Source organism: Athene cunicularia (genome assembly GCF_003259725.1).
Source record: "Athene cunicularia isolate RWA chromosome Z unlocalized genomic scaffold, athCun1 chrZ_part1, whole genome shotgun sequence".
Lineage (NCBI taxonomy): Eukaryota > Metazoa > Chordata > Aves > Strigiformes > Strigidae > Athene > Athene cunicularia.
In genome coordinates, this window is record NW_020799142.1 from 16,623,686 (window position 1) to 16,639,602 (window position 15,917).

Sequence of the window (15,917 nt, forward strand, 5' to 3'; positions counted from 1 at the left end):
GACTGCTGAGCTGGCTGTGGAGTTCAGAAAACTTTTGATGGGCCTGGAGATCCCCTCCAGTCTCTCCTTCCTCCCAATTACCTGCCTCTGCAGGCACTGTCTTTCAAGCCATGTGTTCCCTCTTCACTTTTTAATTGCTCTCATCTCTTCTTGTTTCAAACTCTGAACCGTTGTTGATCAAGTCTTTGGATGGCAAGAAGTGCTACGCTGCCGTCAGCATCATTTCACTTGTGAATTGTGCTTAGGTACCAATTCAGATAATGGCATTTCATATAGCAAGAATTATACTTTTTAATCAGTTACCAAGCACAGGAAGGGCTTTACCTTGTTTGAACTCCTCTCCCATTACTGCTGGCATAGATGCAGATCCCTTGTGTGTAGAGTTCTGCTGTGGAGAGCCTGGGGCGAGGATCCCTGTTACACGGTATCGGCTGAGGGGTTCACCTGGGATGGTAAAACAATTGTGCCTAGTATCAGTTTAGGTTAGAAAAAAGTTTAAAGGCTTCTGAATTCAATGTTTACACACCCTAGGGTCCTATAGTGGTATAATAAGATCGCTCTCAATCAGTTTGCAGATGACACCAGGTTGGGTGGGAGTGTTGATCTGCTCAAGGGTGGGGAGGCTCTGCAGAGAGACCTGGACAGGCTGGAGCCATGGGCTGAGCCCAACTGCAGGAGTTTCACTAAGGGCAAATGCCGGGGGCTGCCCTTGGGCCACAACAACCCCCAGCAGTGCTACAGGCTTGGGGAGGAGTGGCTGGAGAGCTGCCAGTCAGAGAGGGACCTGGGAGTGTTGATTGACAGCCGGCGGAACAGGAGCCAGCAGTGTGCCCAGGGGGCCAAGAAGGCCAATGGCATCCTGGCTTGTGTCAGCACTAGCGTGGCCAGCAGGGACAGGGAAGGGATCTGACCCCTGTCCTTGGCACTGGTGAGGCCACACCTCGATTCCTGTGTTCAGTTTTGGGCCCCTCACTACAAAAAGGACATTGAATGACTCGAGCGTGTCCAGAGAAGGGCAACGGAGCTGGTGCAGGGTCTGGAGCACAGGTCGTACGGGGAGCGGCTGAGGGAACTGGGGGTGTTTAGTCTGGAGAAGAGGAGGCTGAGGGGAGACCTCATCGTCCTCTACAGCTCCCTGAAAGGAGGGTGCAGAGCTGGGGATGAGCCTCTTGAATCAAGTAACAAGTGATAGGACAAGAGGGAATGGCCTCAAGTTACACCAGGGAAGTTTTAGACTGGATATTAGGAAGTATTTCTTTACAGAACGGGTTGCTGGGTGTTGGAATGGGCTGCCCAGGGCAGTAGTGGAGTCCCCATCCCTGGAGGTGTTTAAGAGTTGAGTTGACATAGCACTGGGGGATATGGTGTAGTTGGGATCTGTTCAATGTTAGTTTAATGGTTGGATTAGGTGATCTTCAAGGTCTTTTCCAACTTAGATGATTCTGTGATTCTGTGAGTTACTACAACTGAATTTGAGAATTCAGTTTTTACAAACACTAACATATCCTTATATCCTTTTACTCTTCACTCTACTAAAGTGGATATAAATAATTTGTATCCATAGACCTCACAGGTCTCTATTTATCTTCACACTGTACCACGATTTTGCTATATATTAGTGCTGGCTTTCATTCCAAGCAAACTATTTTAAGAACTTCAGACCCCAAAACAGTGGCAGGGTGCCCAGAGCATAAAAATCAGTGCCCTCTTCTAAAGCCCAGTAATGCTAATCACAAGCATGATAGAGTCCAAAAATATCATAAAATCAACTCAGCACAGAAAACTGAAGTTGTTGTTATGAATTCAATCCTCACCAAATATACCCATAAAAACAATTTCACATTTGGACTATGTCCACTTGAGTACTCCACCTTCCCCAGCAGCCAGAAGTATGGGTGCAAGAAGAATGACACCATAGTGACATTGGAACATTATCTCAGCTTCCAAAAATTTCTACCTACACGCTTTACTGAATCAGAATATGCATATTCAATCTATTGCCACTAGTTTGCCCAAGGCTTTCTTAAGCCATTTTGGCTCAGCTGTTACTTGCTTTGCTTCAGTTCACCATCATATTGCTTTCCTATTGCTATGACTGAATACAGAGGGCAAAGCTGGATTTCCATGGCGTTACCCACACTGAGCAGAATAAAAAGCAACATGGGGAAGCACAGTGGAGACACAGTCAGCCTGCACAGATGTGAACCAAACCAGTACAGTCATATTCTCTACCCTGTTTCATATTCTTTGAAATTTTAGGACTTACTTTGGCATGTTGCTGCTTCACTTTCATGAGGGTAAAAAACCTGAAAGGAGAAGAGAGGGACAATGACTCTCATTTTTCTGTGAGATTTGTCTGGGTTTTGTGGTTCCAGGTGAAACCTGAACAAAAGGAGAACCCCAAATCATGCACTCCATGCACTTCAAACATGCTAATTTTTATCCTAACCACTCTCAAAACAAGACTATTCAGACCCAGTAGAAGAGGATGAGAACTCATCCACTTCAGGCTGTGCTTGGAAGAAAGGGGCAGAGAAGGGGAGCAATACCCACTCCCATAGTTCTGACACTGGATCCCTCTGTTGCTACAAACTGCTATTGTCACTAATTTAATATCATTGCAGTTCAGATGAGCACATGTTGGTAAACAAAGCAGCAATGGAAGAGCAGCATCCTGTTTACATTTCATTGCAGGATGATTCATTTAAGTTTCTTCAGCAGGGCAGAGTCTGTAGTCATGCAAAAGGTCAGCAGTTTCTGCTAGGGCTTTTGCATTTAGTCAGATAGTGTTTAGGTTAAACAAAAAAAAAAATCCAGTGTTGATATAATCCTGCAGAACAGTCTTCATCTTTCTTGGAAATCAAGAGTTTGACGTAGATGAAACTTCTTTAATGTAAGGTATGAAAAAAACTCCCCACATTTCAAAAGAAAGTTGATTGTCTTCGAGTACAACAAGTGTAATCTGTCTGCAGCCCATACCTTCTGGTGGACACTGGCAACACACTGTGTCTCACAGATCCCACAAAACTGTCATTGCCAGACTTGCAAGGTGACAGAAGAAGTTTCCCTAAGCATTAATGGCCTCTGTTAAATGAGGCTGGGGGAAGCTCTGTCATCATCTTGATAAATAATTACAGATGAGCAAATAATCTAAAGCACTTGCCCATCTATTATACAGCAGATGGCCTGCAGGATCAGCCATTTAACTTCAGAGTTAAGATATCAAACACGACATCCAGCACATTAGGAGCTAATCAGTTTATGATGAGCTATGATTTCTTCATGCTTAGCATTTGCCTGAAATCTCATCTTCCACCCCAATCACTGAGCTTCCCCTTTACATGCATTACATACAGCTTCATGTGGTGTGGTTTCACTGTGAAGGTAACGCTGCACACAGGGGCAGTGCTTGTCCCCAGTATCTGCAGGCACACACTTCATGAAACCTGCACACAAGTTCCCAAATAAGGTATTGATTTAGAAATTGACACCAACTGTTAAATATAGCACACCATCCCAAGTTGTATCCTCTTCAAACACTAAACTTAGCTCACCTATACCAGAATGCACATGAGGAAAAAACCTTTCCCAGCTGTTTGAAGAGTTTGACCTTACAACACTACATGATTTATATTACAATCAAATAAACACAGCTTCTGAGAAGATTAGAGATACTTACTGCTTTCCAAATACTCCCTCACATACGCACTTTCAAGCCAAAGATGTCCTTAAATCAGTAACTACTTCAACAAGCCCTTGAGGAACTAGGATATAATTATTACAGCACCAGCTCCTGATTAAGGACTTGTTTGAAAAAGGGCTCGTTAATTTGCATGCACATCTGATTGACTGTGATGGAAGATAGCTGGCAGAGAGTTATGCAGGGCACAGGTTCCCCTACACAGTCGTCAAAGCATCAAATACATGTCTATTAGGAGTATTGCTACCTGATTGTTTTCCATCTCTTCTACACTCTAACCCCTAAAAACTCTGATCTCTTTTTCTTGCTGGTCTAATTAATACTAACAGTTCTGTACAAGTCCATCGAGATTGTAAAGACATTCACAAAAAATAAAGTGATTCAGGAAAGTCTGATCTGTTTCCAAAAGGAAAGTCTGACTCGTTTCCAGAGTGCACAACAGGAGAGAGGGAGGCCAGCATGACTGGGGAAATAACTTGCTGTCTGTTTTCTGCTCCGTTCCACTGCTATATAAAACAGGGTCTTATTATGGCAATATGAAAAGTAACACTGCACAACTCTTAACATTATATTAAGAGCTGCTCAGAAAAGTGTGAAAATAGCTCAATTTTATGAGTACATTTTAATAAGCAGAAAGATTTAATCAAAATTTTACCTGCATTGTGAAAAGGGAGGTTTATGACCTTTATAATCCAGGGATATGCAACTGATTATCACAGAACAGTTGGCCAGAGTTACACTGGAAACCAGAAGGAAGATAGTTGAAACTATCATACTACTTAAGCAAGACAAAGGCTGTTGGAACAGGAACAACAGCAATAATAAATACACAGGAGTATACAGGCCAACTTACTTGGCAACATCCCCCAACATCAGCTAATGGTACCACAAACCCATGGCAAGAATGAAGCCCCACCTGCAGAGGCCTGGATGCCAGCGGAAAAGTCTCCATGGCCAGTTCCACCACTGACTCCAGTGCACACGAGTGGTCACTTTGGCTCCAGTTTCCCATGCCTGTGTATAGCTGGTGGGAAGTAGCTACAATCTCGTTTTGAAGACAGTACATGCCCTGGAGCTGAGTCTGGATGAACCATTCAATGAAAAATGGGGAAAAAATGTGCAGGGTTGTCAGGAAGGATCATTTTCTTCATCCCCTTGCACAGCAGAAATGCAGAGCTAATATGTTTGTCCTCCCAGTTACTTTTACACTTCCATTGGTATAATAGTCAATATTTCACGTCAGACACTGGTGCTGCTTTCAAGCAAGTGGCAGATCTTGCATGCAAAATTCATCATGTTCTTAATTCCAGGGACTTCTGTCCTGAATAAATGGTTGCAAATTTTGAGGGGGCAATAGTTCTTCCCTCTTTGAAGTGTTTGATATTACCAGGTCATTAGACACTACCACTAACACAGAAGCTTTTCACCTGCTGCTGATTCCAAACATTCATAAACTTTTTCCTAAACTCCAGAGGGGTTTGGTTTTGTTTTGCTTTCCTAAATATCCACTTGTTTGTTTGTCTTGGCAAAAACATTCCTGTGTTCGCAGTTAAACTTTCAAGATCCTGACAGAATCCAAGACACATCTACCTTTTTCTCGATAATCTCAAAGTGATCACATTGGCAGCTGGTACCACTCTCTAGGATATGGGTTATGCAGTTCTTTCCAAAAACCATTTCTGCCCCTCTTCCCCTCTCTAAGGATTAATTCTTGCACTACTTTCAACAGAGTACTATCTGATATCTAGGCCCTGAGGAGCAGTTTCATCTGCAAAAGGACCACCTCCAAGGCAGACAAATGCCAGGTATTCAGGCGTTTAAAAACTTTTCCTATAAACCTTGCACAAAGACAAATAAAAACCTGTTCCTCTGCCTTCCTACTCATTTTGCGTCCAGTTTGCTTCCCTTGCCTTTTTCCTGTGTGCTTTTATGCTGGTGATAAATGTAGAGGACTGATAGCAGTGAACACAGGCACCTCTTTGCTGTCAGTAGTTATTTAGCACCTTGCAAACAACAAAGGCTCAGCAGGGTGGCCACATTCATACAATCTGGTATTAGGGACAAACCCCTTCCCAGCACCACTGCAGTTCTAGCAGAGCAGCAGCCAGAACAAACATCCCACAACATCCAGGGTGGCTTTGTAGGCTTCTGCATGCAGTAATAATCGGGGCACACACATGCTTTCAAACTGTCCCTACTGCAGCAAGAAGAGGGAAAATCTCCAAGCAGCAGGATGGTCTGGCAGCTCTGACCATCACCTCCCTTCAGCAGGGACACAGCTCTGTAGAGCAGAGCTCAGTGCCAGGGCACATCTCATTTTGGAACCCTGTAGCACGAGTCATGCTGGCTATACAACAGCATGGCATAGTGCTGCAGAGCCCGTGGGGCCATGCACAGCCCTACTGCAGCCCCTTAAATTGTCTGCACCCACACCACAGTGGCACACAGACCCAAGCAGCTGGCACCGCCACAGAGAGGAGCCCAGATGGCACAGCCCTGGAGATGGCCCAGCAGCAGATGATGGGAGCTGCAGGCAGTGCAGGGTCACATTACTTCAGCATGCAAAAGTAATCTAGATTAATTTGAACCCACTTTGCATCCTTGGAGATATCAAAAGCCCTCTGGACATGGTCCTGGGCAGCCAGCTGTGGGCAGCCCTGTTTGAGCAGGAAGGTTAGGCAAGATTACCTCCAGAAGTCCCTGACAGCCTCCACCATCCTGTGATTCAATTAAATCTTAAAATCTGTGAGCTCCTACTGAAGGCAGTATAACTCTGGTTCAGTTATATACAAAATTCATAAAAATTACAGTGTGAACTCCACTCAGTGGTCTTGTTGAGGACTGTAGAACCAGAATACAATAAAAGACATTAAAACTCATAAAATGCAAATCAGCATACTTAGATGAACACTGCCAGCTGGTGTTAGGTCCAAGAAAATCTTTACTTTCTATATAAATGGGTTTTAATAAGAGCCCTGTAGGAATGAAAATATTTTCTTGAGCATAAAAGAAATGGTTTAATCAAGCTGTCTCTGCATGGCTGCAAATCAAATATTATTCTGGTGCATGGGAGGAAGAGACCTTTGCAGTTCATATAACCTGCCTGTAGGAATACTAGAGAGATCCAGAAAGAAAAGTGAAAATCCAAATCAATATGAACAAGAAAATGCTCAAAATCAGTAAGATGTGAAGTGAGTTACTTTCATTGCTCAGTAAACCAGGAAGAACATGAAGCTGTAAAATCTGCAGGTAATGAGTTACTTCAATACTGATTAAAAAAAAAAAAATTACTTTGGCCCTACCCTTTTATTTTATTGATGTGCCCAGCACTGATGGTTAGGAAAGAACATAATAAATAATGTCAACACAAAGCTAAACATTACAGTGTAATATTTAAGTGTACTTGCATTCCATTTAGGAAAGATCTGATACAGGAAAGCCAAGGGCTTCTGATTGCTACTTTTGTTACGCAAATGTAAACCCATGCACTATAAAACCAACAAACAAACATGATGAGTTCACTGGAGTTTTTGCTTTAACCCCAAAATATATTATTCTGTATGTACAAACACTGTGTGAGAAGAACTCTCTGTTTCTCAATGACACACTGTGGTTTTTAGACATATGGTAAATAACCTTTGCAAAGACTGCCTCTGATTTCCCTGCTTCATAAGCCAATTCACTGCTCAACCATTAATATAAATCACATAATTTAGGAAAGAAAAAGAATTGGCTTTCTTGAAGAGTCCTGAAATATGGAACCATTGTCCTGCACTTGGTGTGTGCACTTGGCAGCAGTGACCCCAGAACTGACTCACAGCGACAGCCTCGTGCCCTGCAATGCTCCTCACAGATGAGGGGAGTGAAACAGAGGGACAGAAGAGCCTCCTCACTTTGCAGAGAACCGCTTGACATGTTCAAAGGTTACCATGGGATTTAGTATATCCTGAAAAATTATAGTGGCCCGCACAAGAAGTATCCGCTGAGGACATGTTTTTAGAAAGATCTGTATTACACAGGCACAGGTGCCACCTGCAGGTCATTACAGGCAGTGCAGCAAGGAGATGGCATGAATACTCAATCTGCTCTTCCAGGTCCTCACTTGGACCAACTCAGTCCATATCTACCACACTTGAATATAACCTGTAAACACTCAAGCCTCAGCAGAGAGTTTATATTTTGCTTCACCAAGGCAGGGTGAAGTAACACCTGGTTGGCCTGGCTAAACAGGGAACTTTGGCTGGATCTCAGGAACAAAAAGAGAATCTATTGCCTTTGGAAAAGGTGCCAGGTCTCACATGAAGACTATAAAGATGTAGTGAAGCTATGCAGAGAGAACATTAGGAGAGCCAAAGCACATCTAGAGATCAGCTTGGCTACAGCTGTTAAGAATAACAAAAAATGTTTCTATAAATTCATTAACAGCAAAAGGAGCATTAGGGAAAATCTCCCTCCTTTACTGGATGAAGAGGGAAACATGGTAAAAAGGATGAGGAAAAGGCTGAGGTGCTCAACACCTACTTTGCCTCAGTCTCTAGCAGTGGAACTGTCTGTTCCCTGGACACCCAGCCTCGTGAGCTGGGAGATGGGGAGGGGAAGCAGAATGAGGTCAGCACAGTTGAAGAGGAGGTGGTCAGAGACCTGCTGCACCACTTGGGTGCACACAAGTCTGTGGGACCAGATGGGTTACACCCAAGGGTGCTGAGGGAGTTTGCAGATGTGCTCACCAAGCCGCTGCCCCTGATTTACCAGAAGTCATGGTTAACTGGGGAGGTCTCATTGGACTGAAGGGTGGCAAATGTGACACCCATCTACAAGAGAGGCAGAAAGGAGGATCCAGGAAACTATAGACCTGCCAGTCTGACCTCAGTGCCATGGAGCAGGTCATCTCAAGTGCCATTAAACTCATATAATGGACAACCGGGGCATCAGGCCCAGTCATCATGGGGTTATGAAAGGCAGGTCCTGCCTGACAAACCTGATCTCCTTCTATGACAAGGCAACCTGCTTATTGGATGATGGAAAGGCTGTGGATGTAGTTTATCTTGACTTTAGTAAGGCCTTTGACATGTTTCCCACAGCATTCTGCTGGTGAAACTGGCTGCTCATGGCTTGGATGGGCACACACTTCGCTGGGTAAAAAAACTGTCTGGATGGCCAGGCCCAAAGAGTTGTGAATGGAGTTAAATCCAGTTGGCGGACGGTCACAGGTGGTGTCCTCCAGGGCTCGGTGTTGGGGCCACTCTTGTTTAACATCTTCATTGATGATCTGGACAAGGGGATAGAGTGCACCCTCGGTCCGTTTGCAGATGACACCAAGTTGGGTGGGAGTGTTGATCTGCTCGAGGGTGGGGAGGCTCTGCAGAGAGACCTGGACAGGCTGGAGCCATGGGCTGAGCCCAACTGGAGGAGTTTCACTAAGGGCAAATGCCGGGGGCTGCCCTTGGGCCACAACAACCCCCAGCAGTGCTACAGGCTTGGGGAGGAGTGGCTGGAGAGCTGCCAGTCAGAGAGGGACCTGGGGGTGCTGATTGACAGCTGGCTGAACAGGAGCCAGCAGTGTGCCCAGGGGGCCAAGAAGGCCAATGGCATCCTGGCTTGTGTCAGCAACAGCATGGCCAGCAGGGACAGGGAAGGGATCTGACCCCTGTCCTCGGCACTGGTGAGGCCGCCCCTAGATGCCTGTGTTCAGTTTTGGGCCCTTCACTACAAAAAGGACATTGAATGACTCGAGCGTGTCCAGAGAAGGGCAACGGAGCTGGTGCAGGGTCCGGAGCACAGGTCGTACGGGGAGCGGCTGAGGGAACTGGGGGTGTTTAGTCTGGAGAAGAGGAGGCTGAGGGGAGACCTCATCGCCCTCTACAGCTCCCTGAAAGGAGGGTGCAGAGAGCTGGGGATGAGTCTCTTGCCAAGGAACAAGTGACAGAACAAAAGAGAATGGCCTTGAGTTATGCCAGGGAAGGTATAGACTGGATATTAGGAAGTATTTCTTTACAGAAGGGGTTGTTAGGCGTTGGAATGGGCTGCCCAGGGAGGTGGTGGAGTCCCCATCCCTGGAGGTGTTTAAGACTCAGGCTGACAGCGCTGAGGGATATGGAGTAGATGGGAACTGTCAGTGTTATGTTAATGGTTGGACTGGATGATCTTCAAGGTCTTTTCCAACCTAGACGATTCTGTGATTCTGTGAATATAATATCAGTAACATAGACACTAACTTGTTATGACTCTTGAGACATAGCCCCAGCCTGGAGGGAGAATAAGCACATATTCTGCTTACACAAGGCAGCATATGCTGCAGTTGGATTGTCCTGTCAATCTTCTCATGTTTCTTCAAACCAGGTGCCTTCACAAAAGCTGCATCTCTGCCCACTGCAGCAACCTAGGTCTTTGGGTACCTGGACCTCAGTGCCTACCAACAACAGTCCATTACCAAGGAAGGCAGAAACAATGAAACATCCCATGGAAAATGAAATCATTCCAAAATAAACTAAAACAGGATCTGTTTTAAAGAGTTTTCTGTGAGATCAGAATTAAAAATCAGAAAACCTGCAAGGTATATTTTTGCTTCTTTAATAGGTTTCCATGTCCAACAGAAAGTTACAAAACATTTAACAAGAAAAAACATCAAGACTTCAGCTGAAGAAAAGTACATTTCCAATTTAAAACTCTCATCTCCAGAATGTCATGCGTCCTGCATCACATCATACGGTGACATTTATCAGATGGTTGCTCAGTCCTCCTATATGTCACCATGCTGTATTGTCCAGTTCCTCTAGAAAAGAGAGAGTGGTGAGTACACCCAGTGTCTTCACTCAAACACCTACTGCCCTGGCAGCCTGATCCCTCACATTTCAGTCTGCTTTTACCTGTAGAATGAAATAGGCTACAAAATATTCTTTCATAGAAAAATAAATTTTTTGGGCCTGTCTTACAGGCAAAGAAAATAATTTTATGGGACTGGACATCTTAGACTTCTTCCTGCTGCGCAGCTCTGACTTGAGCACTGCCACACAATGATGATACCTGCTTACAACAGCACGATGCACTGTGCACGCTCCAACTTGTGCAGCATTGCTGTAATCATCAAAGTATGAAAGATGTAATCTGCTTTGCCTCAGGAGAAATACTTAGATGGGAAACACTGCATGATATTGCCGCTGAGCAGGAGAATGGAAATGCCCAAGCTCTCCTTATGGAGCAAAAAAAGCAATTGAAGAAGTGGTGAAAGATGAGGGCAGAGGGTTTCTTTTAAATTGCTGTTTGCAGATGTGGTGGTTATTTGGGCTTTTTGGTTTTGTTTTGGGGTTTATTTAAGGAGTGAAAATCTAAGCCCTGATTTAAATATGAACAAAGTTAAAGTCTGCATGAGAAGTACAGCAAAAACTCTTGAGTATCACCTTAACTCAAGTTGAGGCATGGGCAGAGGGGGGAATGATTCCTCCACTACAGATATAGCAAGAACAAGACCTGTGAATTTATTTCTTCCCTCTTTGATGGACACCCCCTGCTGTTTACCAAGGAGCTGGGAGACAGCAGCGGGCAGCTTTATTACATCTGGACCAATCCTGGGATAAAAGCCAGCCTCTTCTCCTTCAGTCACAGGCTCCATGAATCCCCAAAGTCTTACCATAAAATGAACTTTGTACTGTGTAAGTGCATGACCTCCATTACACATGTAGCCTTTGATTTTTATTTATAAAAATCTTAAGGCAGCTTTCTATCCTCACGCATCTCTGTTCCCTACATCAGGAGGATGTGCCCAAAACTGCAAACAAACACATGAGCAAGGAACTAGAGGGCATTTAACCCAGGACACAAACACCTGCAGCATCTCTTACCCAATTAGTGTAACAGAAGAAACTAGTGAGAATTGCTGTTTTCCTCCCTGAGCAAGAGAAGCAGAGTATCACACCTCACATCCTAGAGACGGGTTGGAGCATTAATACATCTTATTCCCTAACTCCCTTAGGGAAAGGGGAAATATATATTAAAAACAAACAAAAAAAAATGTTGTTATGTAAAACTCTAAAACCCAGTCAAGAAGTCTTGTTTTCAGCCATAGTGAGTATCTGTTATTCCCACTGATGAACAGGAATGAGGATGCTCTCCATCTTTGAAAAATGAAACAATTACTTTTCAAAATAAAGGTGCTTCATGCTAACCACCCAAATTTGAAGATTTTGTCCAAAAGCCACAAAAACTTGTTATAAGTGCTCACGTCTCATTTCCAGCAGGCATACATCAGCATCAGAACTGCAGTACAGGAGAGAGATAAAAACTTCTTGTGAAAATCCAGTGGAAAAGAAAACTCCTTTAAGCAAGCTGCAGACTGTAAAAAGCCATCTCATCCCAACTCTGACAAGAAGCAGTCTAACTGCAAATACATAATGACAACATATCTTTTCTGTCCTCTAGTGTCAGCTTTTTGTGATGAACAGAATTAGAATAAGCCTTTTTCTGTTGTACATTTTTACTGCTTTTCTGAAAGCAAATAAACACCTGTCCTACTGTGAACACTGAACACTGGTAAAGACACCTCTGAAAAAAGGCCAAGTTTTCATTGAAAAACATCAGCCTTCCCTAAACCCAGCTACAAAGTTTTAGACAGTGTCACTGCAGCACATGAAAGCAATCAGTAATCTTCTATAGGAGATTTACTTCAAAGGAGAATCACTACAGAACAGAAAACACAACTGATTTTGCTCCCAGAAATTTGAACAAATATTCATGCATGTACAGAGTATGTTGCTAAAAAATATAAGAGAACTGTCTTTCCCTCCTTGATTTACAATATACCTATATACGCAGACTGTTCTGCTTAGGAACATCTCTATACAAACTCCAACCTGCAACAGGCATCTGTTTCAGTCATTTCACTAATGTAGTCCTAAATCATACCAAAGTAGAGTAGTTCTACGAACAGTAAAATTGTCTCTGCATTTAGAGGCTGGTATAGTAAAGTATCAAAAAAACCCTAGAATACCTAGTTACACTAGTTTAGAAAAATAAAAATAGATTCTAACTAGTAACAGTTGCACAGTTGCGAGAACAGCAGCAGAGGCCAGAGCTAGCCGCAGATCTCCAGCACCCTCTTCTGGTTCCTGGAGACCGCAGGCACTACCGCAGCCAGAAACCTCGCCTCCGCTCAAAGATATTGGTAGACCCAGTTAATATACACGTAGATGCAAGCTAACGGGACATCAGTGCCCGCAACAGTACTTCAGTGAACAATATAGGACATCCTATTGTTTTGAAAATTTCAGGAGGAAAGTTCAACTGTTGTGATATTGTTCCTATGTGTCTCAGCGTCCATTATGTGTGTTACTGTACTTATTAGAATCCACAGATACAGGGCCAGAACCTTAATGTACTGGACAACGTACAGACACTAGAAAAGCTGCTTACAAGTGACTGATGGAAGATCAGAGACAATTCACATGCAATATGGTCCAAGAGGCAGAGATCAGAGTAGCCTGAGCTGTCAAGGTTCTTAATTTTGCTTCATTTAACTTTGGAAAGTTTGAGGTGGTGGGGTCAAACACCATTTCTAGGAAATAACAATAAAATTTCACTGACCTCCAGAAACAGCAAAGGCAATATAAGAATGCTCTTTTCAAACCTGACTGCATGGATGACACAATCCAAAGTCACTGGCCAAAGGCAGATGACATCCTCTTGAAGTCAAGTGAAAAGTGACACACTGAGTGGGAGTGTCTACATCACAGGAGACTCAAAAGCATGTTTAATGTAATCAGGGGCAGGAGATACATGGAAGGAGCCAGAGAGGATCAAAGATGGGAGAAGAACCTGTGCAGCATCACCCTGAGACAGGAGGCGCAGCATGGCGCTGACTCCAGAGACAGTGCTGCTGACTCAAGAGCTGGGCAGATGAGAAGAGCCCCTGTGAAGAATCTTAAGATATACTGACAGAATAGGTCACTGTCACGTCCCACTCAGATGAGGGAGACAAATGACTCAGATTCACAAATCCACAATGGAGTGGACAACAAGTCTCAAAGTCCAAACATTTATTAACTATGCACAATGTACTAATTTAACACACGGTAATTGGCTAAGTATATAGTAAGTTGTGGCAAGCAATACAATATGCCTTGCATTTCTTAATAGAGAGGGGAAAAGAGGGAGATAGAGAGAACAGAGAAATACAGATCACCAGTCTGGGTTCCTGCATTGATCCCGTCAGTGAGGGTTCCAGGAGGCAGCCGTCTTCTTCACTTGTGTCTGTCTTCTTCACTTCACTTCACTCTTCAGGGCCCCCCCATCCCCAACCTTGATTTATACTCATTTTCCTTGGGTCCGTCCCCTAGGCCAACCCACATACCTACGTATCTCATGTATGGGGAGGGGTGTTTCATGAGATGATGCAATTAGCATGATCATGTTAGCCTTCATTAGCATATAGAGGGGTGTTAACTTTAATATGCATTTCATGGATAATGAAGCAAAGGTCATTCACCAGACAGATGGCCCTTGAAATATGACCAGGTGCACCAGAGCAGAACTGTTCTGTCTCCACAGGGATCCCTCCTCCAGCTGCATCCCGTGTTTTTCAGGCAGCTTCGACCTCCACACTATCCACACTGTGACTCACAGTGTTGTCTTGCAAGTGTTTGAAGTATTCCTTCGATCAGCCTCAACTTTTGCGTTCTCAGGCTGTTTTTCTTATTTTCTCACAGGCCTGGTTTCTCATTTCTCACAGTCATACCTTAGACATGTTAAGATCTGCAACAGCTAGAGAAGCTTATGAGAACCCACAGATTGTGAAAGATGGAGAGAGACACAAGAAAACAAGTCAATAATTAGGGAAGGAAGTGTAGGGTGAAATGGTCAGAAGAATATTTAAAAGTAAAAAAATAGAAGCCAGACCATTGATTGGAAAGTTTGTTGTCTTGGCTAATCAATACTGCTTCTGCATGTGGAGCTGTTTGATTTTCTTCCTGTTACACTTGTATTTTAGGTCATTGGTGTCAATAGCTCTGAGGTCTGAGCCACAAAAACACTGAGTATCTTTCTTCCTCTTGGGGATCAGATACTTCAGAAAGAATCATTAGCAGCTCACCTTCTGTTCTTTCTGGCCACACCACAGCATTTTTTCCCCGGAGTCACTAGAGCTCCTCCAAAACCAAGACTTTCATCATTTTGCACAGGCTAAGGCACAGAAAACACTCTTGAAGGCTGACCATGCAGAGGCCCTGGACAAGCAGCTGGAGGGGAAGGTCACCTGGACTGGCCAAGGACTGACATTCCCTTAGGACCTTGCCAAAGTAAGGCAAAGATAAAATGACCTGTCTTTCCCTTCATGGTCAAGCTTTCTTGTATGATGAGGGGGGATAATACCATCCATGTGCCAGCCACAAAAGAGTTTTGCAGGAGAAAAGTTCCTGGGAATAGGAAATTCCTTGAGAACAGAGAAAACAGCCAGACACCCAGGCAGCAAGGCCCAGAGTCTCTTCCATGAGCTCTGAGCCAGTCAGCTATTTCCCACACCATTAAAGACCAGGAAAACCAGCCATAAGCATAACCATTAACTCCATATCCATTGATTCATGACAATGGTAGCAGCCAGCATATTGCTGCTGCTGGACACCCCTAATGTGAGCAAACATTATGAAATACCATTCCTCAGTCCATGTATACTCCCCCTACAATGCTCCCTGCATGCCCAGTGGAGCAAGGCCTCATTCACTCATCATCCACCTCTCCGCTCCAGATCCTAGCCCTCACCTTCAAATAAAGCCAACAACACTATTTCTCTCCTGTAGCCCACAGCACTGCCAAGGTTGCCACTGTTTCAAAGGTAGTCAAAAAGCTTTGTTCCTTGCTGAGGCTTTCTACCTGCTTGTTAATGAAGTCTGTCCATCCTGGTTTGACAAATCTTAGTATGGTTACCTCATATAGCAGGGATGGGTTTTTTTCTTAAACAACAGTGAAACAGTGGCAGAACTGGGCTCCTCCACACACCTTCTTCAGACACTTACTGCTCAGCAAGAACTATTTCAAGCACATTTCCTCCTCTTGCTTCCATGTTTACACTGTGACAGGGCTTAAATACCACTAAAGCACTCAGACACTAACTTATCAACTTGCAAGTCTTTACTGCCCTCATCAGATGCTGGCTGTGATGTGAAGCCCTCCAGCTCAGCCTGGAGTTGTAAGCCATTGCTTTCCATCAGTCCTCTTCCTCCATGCAGTTCCT